Genomic DNA, 10626 nt, shown 5'->3' with positions numbered 1-10626 from the left:
ACCCTACAATTTTGTTCAAAATTATTTCCTTTTATGTATTTATTTTCCACCATGTTATTTCCTTTAAAATACAAGGTGTAATTTTCTCTCCTCTTTCACAGTATAGTATTCTAGTCCAAGACTGTTTATCTTTCCTTTCATCTATTTGCACCTCAGAATATTGCAGAATATTGCTGAAAACAAAAACCTTTTTTTTTTCTTTGCCAGATAGTAATTGACAGAGAATAGCTTTAATTTAATACAACCACAGCAGGATTAGCTATGGGCAAGACAGCCTTAGCAGTGACATGTTCTTAACCAGTAGGTTTGTTACAGACTCCGTGGAAACTTGACAAAACCAGAGAAGCTCAAATTTAATCCTAAGAAATTGTGTCTAAGACCCTTCTTACTGAACTTTTCTAAATTTCTTACAGGGAACTCACATCCAGACCAACACTAGACTGTTGAATTGTATTTCTGGACACTTCCAAAGAACCTGGGTATCTTGCCGTATTTTAGCCAAGAGGTTACATTTCAATTAACACAGTTTTACTCAAAAATTCTTCTTTTTAGTCTGTTAGTAAGATAGTTCAGAAATAACTTAGGTAAATTGAATAATATAAATAAACATTTTTGCTCAGGTTAACTAAAAGATGTTCCTTTAGGCATATGTTCTTTTATAAGTAAGTAAAAATTCTGTGGCTTTTCAAGAAAGATGCTGAAGGGAATGACTTTGCTTGTCCCATGATCTGTGCAATATGTTTTTATACCAACCTGAAAAAGAAGGGACTCTTGCAAGATGAACCATAACAACTTTGAAAGTTGTTTCACATGTGTAGAAAATTTATTTGAAGCCTGATGAGAAATTAAATTATGGATGTTAATGCAATTCCATCTTATTATCCAGTACACACAGTTCTTCTAAACTTAATAAAATACTGGTATTGAATTTTTTTAAATGGATGTTATTTATTAACAACTAAATTGAGATTTTGCTTTAAGTTACAGTGAAGTGGTTCTACTACCTTAAAACCCACCATGAGAAGAACTATAGCTCTTTGATGCACTTTATTTTATTTTACCATAATATATTTTCACATGGCTTGGTCTATGTAAATGGTGATGAAGATGACCCAAAAGCAGAACTAAACTGTCTTGTCCCCAGCCTAAAGGCTGTGAGGAAACTACGAGCTGAAGCAGCCAGTTTCTCGCAGTGAGAGACTCCTCTGTTGGTCAACAGCTTCCACTTACCTCAATTTCAATTGACCAAAGTAAATAGACTGCTGCAAACATCCCAACAACGCCAGAACCTCTGTGCGTGCCCACGGTGTCCTCCAGGATTTGCTTCACTGGGCAGTAATATCAGAGGGAGCAAATGGGACTGGGAAGGAAGAGGGACACACAGCACTAGTAAAGACATTGTTTGGAAAAAGGATATTTTGGAGGAAAAGAAGGCACGCTGAGACTGTAATAACAACCATCTGAGAATTCAAATACATAACTACAACATTATATTTTTGTGAAATGACCCTGTAGTAATGCATGTGATCTTTTAAAAAAGACTTGGACTGGATTTTCACAATCAAATGGAAGCTCTGCATGGAAGAAATAAAGTCTTCCAGGAACACCCCCAGCACCCATGGCCTTCTCCCCCAGCTTACACTGGTGTAGTGAGAGGTAGCCAGGTCCTAGCTGATGTCACTTGTATGCACTTTTTCTCCTTTGATAGCATACGAACATCTCCACCTTCCAAGGGGACGGGAGGACTTGGAGCTTTTTTCCTCAGATGGATGTGTTTGAAATAGAGAAAGCTGACCCATCACATGCAGGGGGTGTACCAGCTCCCCCTCCCAGCCCCAGACAAGCAACCCAGAAGACAGGAGCCACTGAAGCCACTCTGTCAAAATGTAGGGAAGAAGATCAAGAAGATCAAGATCAAGAAGAGCTGCAGCTACCACCACAGTGTGACACACACTCTGCATGTGAAAAGAATCAGTTACTAGGCTTCCTGGTGCTCAAGTCCGTGCAACCTTAAAATAAGCTCTCTGAGTACTTTCCACCATGCAGAGGCAAATCTTCCCGAGCAGCGGGTCTAACAGACCAGATAAGGCAGATATGACAGAGCTAATGAACTGAGATGTTCAGCAGGTAACTGGAGAGAGAGACATAGCCTGGAATGACCCAGGTGTGCGCTGTACTGCAAAAAGAGATTTCATGCTTTTTTCTTTCTTTCTTGAAAAGCATCCTTTGCATTGCACGGCAAAGAGGACAAACCCATCTCCTGAGCAATTACCCACCTCCCAAGCAAAGCCATAAGATACATATAGTAGAAAGAGACTTCCTCCAGGTACAGCTCCCTGAGAGACATGAGACTGCATTCAAGATCCAGTGCTCCTCAGAAGCGGCTTGCAGCTGCGGATCTATCAAGGGGTTGCTGTGACAGCTTTCGAATCATCATCATGAACCACTTCTGGTTTTGGAGGTTCTTCATCATGAACTGATACATTTTGACACAAGATGTTCATCATCTGCTCTGATTTCCAGTATGACTTAGAACAAAAATTGCAGCTGGGAGGTCTCAAGTCAAATCCAATATCATGTGGTTAAACCTGAGTTGTTCCTCAGGAAGACACTTTCACAGGTTTAAAGACAAGATTTGGTACTGAGCCAATGTCAGACATATGGGAAGTATATCTCCGTGTACACAGGGGATGAAACAACTTCAAGAACTGTCCTGCAGCCACCTGCAGTGTTTAACCATCAGCATGTTCACAGCATGGATACAGCCCCTGCCAGCCCCCTCCCAGCTGGTACCCTGGTACAGCCCAGGGACCAGCATGGACCAGAGCCTGCTCCCGGCAGAGACCAACAAGTCCTACCACCACAGTTTGTGGGGCTGTCTCATGCCCACAGAAGAACAGAAGGACAAGGAGCATATTAAACAAACTGTGGCAATGCAGCAGCTGCAGAGCAACCGCAGCTGTGGTTACCTGTTACACTTAATACCTATAGCTTCTCAATGTGCTTGAGAAACCTTTCATGATTCACTTCCAGAGCTTTTAACACAAAATGTGAATGACTGAACCGTTGCCTCATTTCACTTTCAGGAATAGAAAAATTTCACTCAGGGGGCCTCAAGAACTCAGAAAGACCCAAAACTGCAACAGCTTCTTCTTCTGGCTTCAATGCTGAACACAGGTCTTTCAGCAAACTCAGAGGATTTCTATGGTCAAATTCGTTGTGCAACCACCAGAGTCCCAATCGCCATCACATTTTTGGAGGACTGCTTAGCTTTGGGCTACAGTCCTGTGCACTGCACATGGTCTGGGGCTGCAGTCTGGATGTTACTCAGAAGTCCAGGAGAAGGATCTTGTGTATCCCAAGGGAACGTACATTAATGAAGTGCAACCTTCTTCTGATTTCCTCACATTACAAGTTCCCAGAATTTTATTCATCAACGGATGTAATATACAGCAAGAGCCTAAACTCGCGGGGCTGACACTCTGCAGGTTTGGAAGAGAGCTGTACGGATGTGAGGAAGGTGCAAATTAAAGTAGGTCACATCAAGTTGATTCTAATTTACTTCTTCCGGTGCCTGCAAAGTTGGCTTCCATTTCAGCTTCTGACTCAAGCACCCCAGCCCCTAACTTACAATAATTAGGCTCCTAATACAAGATTCATGTCAATAAGCAAGTAGAAATACAAATGCAGTTTGAGTGCATTACTGTAGGACTCTGTTCGTCAGATGTACTACCTTATAGCCCAGTGTCATTGCAAAGCAAAAAGTGGACGGTAAAATGTCCCAGTGCAATGGCATCAGTACCCATCTGGTACTCAGTGGTCTGTCGGGGCAGAAAGTGAGCGTTTTTCTTCAAGGGAATAATTCACCGGCCTCAAAGCAAGAAGGACAGCAAGAAGTAAGGACAGTACCTCCTCCAGGGGCCACCAGGATGAGGAGATGGTTTCCATCCCGGGCAGGAGCAGGGAGCCCTGCTCAAGGGGGTGAGGGAAGGAGACACCAGGTTTCTTGGTGGCATTTCCCTCCTGTGGGCACAACTCATCGCTGTCTGTGCCAGCCTCCGAGCAGGAGGAGCCGCCAGCACCCCGGAGCAGCTGGCAACCACCTCCGCGCCGGAGGGAGCCAGGCCAGCATCCCTGGGAAAAATAACCCATCAATCACTAACGGAGAGTCACAGGAGATGCTCCTACTATGTAGGAGTAGATGCCAGAGAACAGCTGAGCAGGGGGCTGGGGTTTATTTTTAATTTTGTGAAGTAAAATTGCCTTCCGCATGATCCTCTCATTCTTCCTCTTACAGCACATGTAAAGACGCTAAATGGCACATGCAGGTCCCAGCAGACTAAGCCACAGGACAGAGCTGCTGCAGATCTCAGCACTTGCTGTAGCTGCCTCACAGATGCACCTGCATTTCCCAGAGACAACATCTTCCTTTTCCTCACACCAAGTGGAAACACATCAGTCACGGAGCCATCAGATAACCTTGCAGGCACTGCCAGCCCATGCTGCTTGCCTCTATGAAACCTGGGATCACGTTTCACTCCTGGAAAGTTTAGTGGCTAATCTACAAGAACTCTCCAATACAGTTTATGAGCCTGTTAGTGCTCCCTGCCATGAAGTGGCCCCAGGAGCTGAGAATAACACGCATGAGATTTACCACAAGCCTTGTAACTAAGGAGCATGGAGCTATGGCACAGGCCCCACCAAGGGGGCTGCAGAGAAGGGTCGCTGCGAGTGCAGGGAAGCTGAGCCCATTCCCACAAACATCATCTGCTGCCTCCAGCCCAACCTGCCATGGCTGCCCTTGGGCCAGAGGAGTTGACAGCTGGCCTGCCACGCAGAGAAGGACACCTCCCTGGAGGCATCTGCTGGCCCTGGACCGAAATCTCTCACTCTCTCATGGTCTGATGTTCTTGCCTTTCATTGCAAGAACCTGGCAGTTTTGATGAAATTAGGACAGCTGCTGCTGACAATTAATTAGTTTCAGATAAGGTCTTCAGGGTGGCCACTGGGAAATCAATCAGTGCAGTTTAAACCAGCACTGTGAAGCCCCCCCCAGCAATCTCTGCCAGCACGCAGCAGGCTGGAGAGGAGGGGGCTCTGCTGGCTCTGCCGGCTCTGCCTGCTGGGCTGGATCCCCACAGCACAGCACTGCAGCTTCATGAGATTCTGGTTTATACTTCTTTTTTTAACTGGGTGTTTGTTGTGGTCTAGTCTGAAACTCTGTTGGCCCTTAGGAAAGGTAAATACATGGTGCAAACCCCACTTTCATCATAACTTGTTCTCCACCTCACCTGTAAGTGTTTATGCAGAAAGAACAAAGAATGGGACTTTGTAGCTGCTTATCACAGCAAAACCACATTTCCAGCCTCACATCCATCAGGCACTGACTGGGTCCGATGATTCCGGTGGCTCTGCCTGATACTCACCAGTATCCTGGGGAGGATCTGCCTTCTCATCTTTGAGGTCTATGGAAAGTGCTTCTCACCCAAGCCACAGCCATCCTTCTGCACAAGCAGCATTTGTGTTGAACCTCACTGATGCATTTGCAACTGTGGTAAACTTTGTTTTTTTAGCCCCACAAGCAAGAGTAAATGTCTGGGAAAAAAAAATTCACCCTCCTGCTCCTGGGAAAAATTGGTCTTTCTGTGTGGCTGATGTGAGAATAACCAGACCCTGTTAATGCGGACCTACACTCAGCAGTAACAGGGAAATAAATTAGCAGCCATGACACAAAGGAAACAGAAGCAGCACCAATTGCTCTCTGTTTTACAGTCATTGAGTAAGACCATTTGAGCTTAAAATACAATCACCATGTGCTAATGCTGCCACTTACATTTAATGGATGTGGAAGAGAAGGAAATTTGCTTACGCAGGTATGACACCACAAAGTACAGCAGCACCAGGAGTATATGTAGATTAATATTGTAAGTGACAGAACAGCTTTAACACACCTGTCAAGAACCTCTTGTTTTTAAAACCTGTAAATCTAATGGGCCCAAGGTGAATAAAATCAAACAGCGGGGGAAAAAAAAAAAAAATTAAAAAAATCGAGACGGAGTAAAAAATACAATTATTTTCCAGTTATACTGAAGAATTCCTATCCAGTGATTTTCTGTTGCAAACAGACATTGTAATAGGCCATGTCCTAGTCTGAAAACGTCTGCATTTACCTCAGCAGCTTCACACAGTGTTTGCCCATGAGTTTTGTCTGGCCTCAGCAGTCTGTTGGGACCTGTAAAGCATCCCGCCTGTGCCGAATGCAGGATTTGCAGGCTGGTCCTACTGCATGGAAGGGGCTTTTAACAATGGGATCTTGGAGAAATTAACTAAGAAATGCTTTTTCCAAAATGTTAATCCAAAAATGTGGCACATGCAGTAGTGGCTGTAGGATGGAGTAGCTGAAGCCCCCTCCACACACCATCCCATTAGCCCACGGAGGGATGAGGAAATGGGATGAGGGGGAACCACAAAGAGGGAGGCAGCTCTGCCAGGGCTCTTGTAACACCCATCTCTGCAGCAGGTGATTACACACTCCTTCAATGCGTGTGTAATTTAACTCTATTTTCCTTCAAATTAAAAGAAAGAACTCACCGGCTGAGATGTATTTGAAAGAAACCTGTCTGCCTTCCTGGCGCCTCATTTAAAGCCCATTCTCACCTACATCCCCAGCAACCCAAATCTCCTCCTACCTACACAGCTGAGATGTCCAAGATAGAGGCAGGTGTTGGGAGAGTTTCCATGCACAGAAAGGTGGCTGAGATGTCTCTGGACCCAGCTCTGGTCTGGAGGAGCTGCCTCACTCTCTCAAAGGAGACCCCAAGTCCTCTTCCATGCCATGAGGAGCAGGACACTTCAAAGCAAGTCTCTGCTTGGAAAAAGCTAACCCAGGAGCAAATAAACCAGTTAAGTCCCACAGAAATGCTTTTAAATGTTGGAGACCTAGTAATGAACCCCTCAGTTTGGTAGAGAGCCATGCTTTTTCCAAAGCTGTAAATTATTTCAGTGGCAGGATCTAAAAGCCTCCGGGTCCTGTGTTCACCCACGTTTGCCTGCATGCACTGGCCCTGCTGCAGGGAGACAGGGTCTCTCCACCGAGGGGGCTGTGGCTCAGAGCAGAGCGATCCTGGTTCTTTGCTGCTGCCACTACCAAGATCAGAGTGGCATCACCTGAGGGGGCTGGCACTCTCAGGGCTCAGGCCTCCCCTGGCTCTGCTGCAGGCTCCTCGGGTTTAACATGAGCAGTAAATTTTCTCAGCACTAGTGAATTTCCAGGCCCCCAAAGCTCCTTCTGCCGTGACTTCCAGTTGAGTAGATGGTAGCACTATCATTATTATTCAGTAGTATGAACAAATGTTTATTAGTCAATATTTGTGCTGTTCACCATCAGGTTCAGTTCCCCAAAGTGGTGGTGATAGAGCCACGGTGCAGGACACGGGTGACCACACAAGTCTGACAATAATTTTTGTCACACAACTGCTGGCATCTATGCAAGAAGAAGTGAACCAGCTGTCACTCCCACTGTCAACAGCACATCTTTTGCCTGTCATACTTTTCCTACTCAAGGCATGTCACTGCCTTCAGGAGCCCCCAGCCCTTCCCTGAGTGGTCCCAGTGTCCTAGGAGGCAGCAGAGGTGCCACCTCAATCTGCTTTCAATAAGCCATCCAAAACTGCCTGTGCAAGCAACAAAACAGTCCATCCCGCTCTGGAGATTCCCCACGGCAGAGGCCAGCGAAGGTGACCACCATCAGCACGACATGGGCCCTGGACAGGCCATTTGGTCACAGACCTGTAGACATGGCACTGGGGGACAGCCTGGACAGCCTCCTGCAGTGTAAGGTCACTGGCTGTGGAAAGGATTCCTGCATTTCCTCATAACACAACCTGAGCAGAATCTCTCCTGAACCATGTCTGTGGGCTAAGAAACAGCCATGGGCAGCAAAACTTTTCCTGAAGCTCTCAAGTTAGCTTGCAGTGCCAGAGGCTTTCATCAGATGAGTAAAAACTATTTGCACATTGAGACTTGTTCTTAACACGTCTCCCGGATCTGCCAACTGACAAGAAAAAAAACTCCCACCAACTACTCTGCCATTCACCCTGAGCCTGCAGTGTGATTTTTGGAGCTTCCTCGCTAAAAGGAATAACTTATGGATGACTTGAGACAGGACTTTGTTTGGGTACTTGAAAAAAAGCCCCCGAGACCACACCAGACACATGAGAGCACACACTGCTCTGAGCCTAGGCTGGGGAGGGCAGCTATGGTTCTCACCAGCATCTGCCCCCGCTTTGTCAGCCCTGTGCTTCACCACAGACCTTTCATCTGGTGCCGGGGCTGTATACATGGCTCCCTGCAGGGCTTAGCAAAAATCAAGTCTAAACCAAGCAGGACTTGAGCTTGAGCCGCAGCTGAAAGGTCACAGCATCACCACACCAGCCATCGCACAGAGCAGGCAGAGAAATAACCATGTAGAGCTGCTTACGGCATCCCAGCAGCTTTGTTTCTCGGTGTAGCCACCGGGTAGGAGCTGCAGCATGACATTTAGCAGGGGCTTGCAGGGACAGGCTTTGGGCAGATGACTCAGCAAGCCATCCAGCAGTCACTGGGCCCAGCACACGCTTTTTCTGACATTCACTGGGCATAAGAGGGACAGGAGCCAAGTCGATCCCTGCTGGTGAAGTCATGGAAGCACACAAAATACCTTCCTTTCACCAATCTGTTGATCTCCTTTCACCATCTGCTGGTGATGACCTCCTCCTGCGTCTGCAGCATGCGGCACTCACTACAGGAACAGGCACCACGAAGGACCAACGTGGCCAGTCCCCATGGCAGGAATCAACACCTCACCCTTGACACCAGGCTGATCCATGCAGCTTACTGTGGCAGCTCTCCTCGTAATACAAGCTTGCTGGAGATGCTGCAACACTTACCTGGGGCCATTTCCAGAGTAACATTAACCAAACTGTACTACAGCAAAAAAAAGTGATTGATGATACAGATTTGTCCCTGCAAGCCCGCCAGAGGCCCCACTAGAGTCAACACAGTGATGAATGGTGCAGGCAAAGCAACAGCAGGGCTGGGGGAAAGATGTTTCCTGGGGAAGCTCTTCAGATTTGGGAAGGATCTGCGGTGCACAAGCCCCTGATCAGCACAGCTCAACAAGAAGCTGCAGTATTGGCAGCACCACTGCCTGCCATAGAAATCTTATGTTTGTCACTCACAAATCCTCTTTTATTTCACTGGAAGGGTCTAAATGCAACAGTGCATTCCCAAGCCTGTCCACATGGCTACATTCAGCCAGTCAAAGACCAAAGTTACTGTTCTTCAAAGCACGCATGTGTACTCCGCACTGGCCAAACACAGCCATTTCTGAGGTATACCCATATTTTGAGCTGAAAAAACCTTCGCTTAAGATTTCACTTAGCAAAGCCCAGCTCTAGCCTCATGGTGTGGGCAGCCTTGGTTCCTAGAGCCAGATTGCATACGATGGGATGGAAGGAGCCTCTGGCTGTGCTGCTGCTGCTGTTTGTGCCAAGGCTGCGAGGAGCACAGCAGGCAGCTGAGCTGCTGGCAAACCAGGAACAGCATCTCTTCACAGCAATATTACAGCGTACACCTTACCCTTCTGCTCCAGGGAGAGCATTTGCCAAAACCTGACCTTCAGAGGCTTCTGCCCTCAACTCTGCTTTTGCATACATGTAGTGTGTCTATGTGTACCAGGTGTGTACATCAGTGCGCACATATATAAAGTTTATACGTGCACATGCATATTTCCGCAGAACGCAGTGCAGAGGGCAGTACCCAGTCACAGAAGCATCCTCCTGGCAAACGTACTTAACTACATGTAATATCAGCATCTCCAGTGACCGTTTCTCTCCCGGAAGGAGCTCTAGAGAATATAGTGACACCACCACTAATATTTGCTGACTCAAGGGCTCCACCAGCAGGAAAAACAGCCCAGGCCATGCCCCTGGAAGGGCCAGAAGAAAGCTGCTCCTCTGGCAGGCTGGGGAGGACTGGTGGGGAGGCCAGACTTGCTGTTTAAAAACATTCAAAGCCAAGGAAGGACAGGACACATGGCAGAACTGGACGAGCACAATGTCAGCTGCCCAGGGGCTGGCTGCAGCTCTGGGTGTACTGCCATGCACACAGCGTCCTCATCTGCTGCAAAAATCTTACCAGTCCAGCAACACGGCCTCTAGGCTGCCAAGAAACACTAAGGAAGAGCTTGTTAATTGCCCTGTCTTTACCCACTTTCTTTCCAGCAAGGGCTGGGAATTGTCACTGACCTCCTGTGCTTGGCAGTGGTTCCATGACCAGAGAGCAGGGCTGGGAGCAGCTGTCTGCTTGTGGCTGTTGCGGATCAAGTCGTGGGTTTTGCTGCGACTCACATCTGTGTGAATGAGAACAGCGAGAGATACAGAGGCTGTTTTGGATGTTAAAAGGTGGAATTCTACCTGTGAGCCTCAGCTCCCCTTGCAGCCCCCAGAGACAGGTTTCTGCTCATGCGATCAGCGCAGACATGAGACAAAATCCCTCCAGAAGCACCTTTTCTGTCCTGCTGGCTGTAATGGGAGTCAAGTACCTGCCTTGGGCTCCAACCCAGAGCACACAGACTATGTATTGAAG

This window comes from Patagioenas fasciata, chromosome 2, assembly GCF_037038585.1.
Source record: "Patagioenas fasciata isolate bPatFas1 chromosome 2, bPatFas1.hap1, whole genome shotgun sequence".
NCBI lineage: Eukaryota > Metazoa > Chordata > Aves > Columbiformes > Columbidae > Patagioenas > Patagioenas fasciata.
This window is presented reverse-complemented; position numbering follows the sequence as displayed.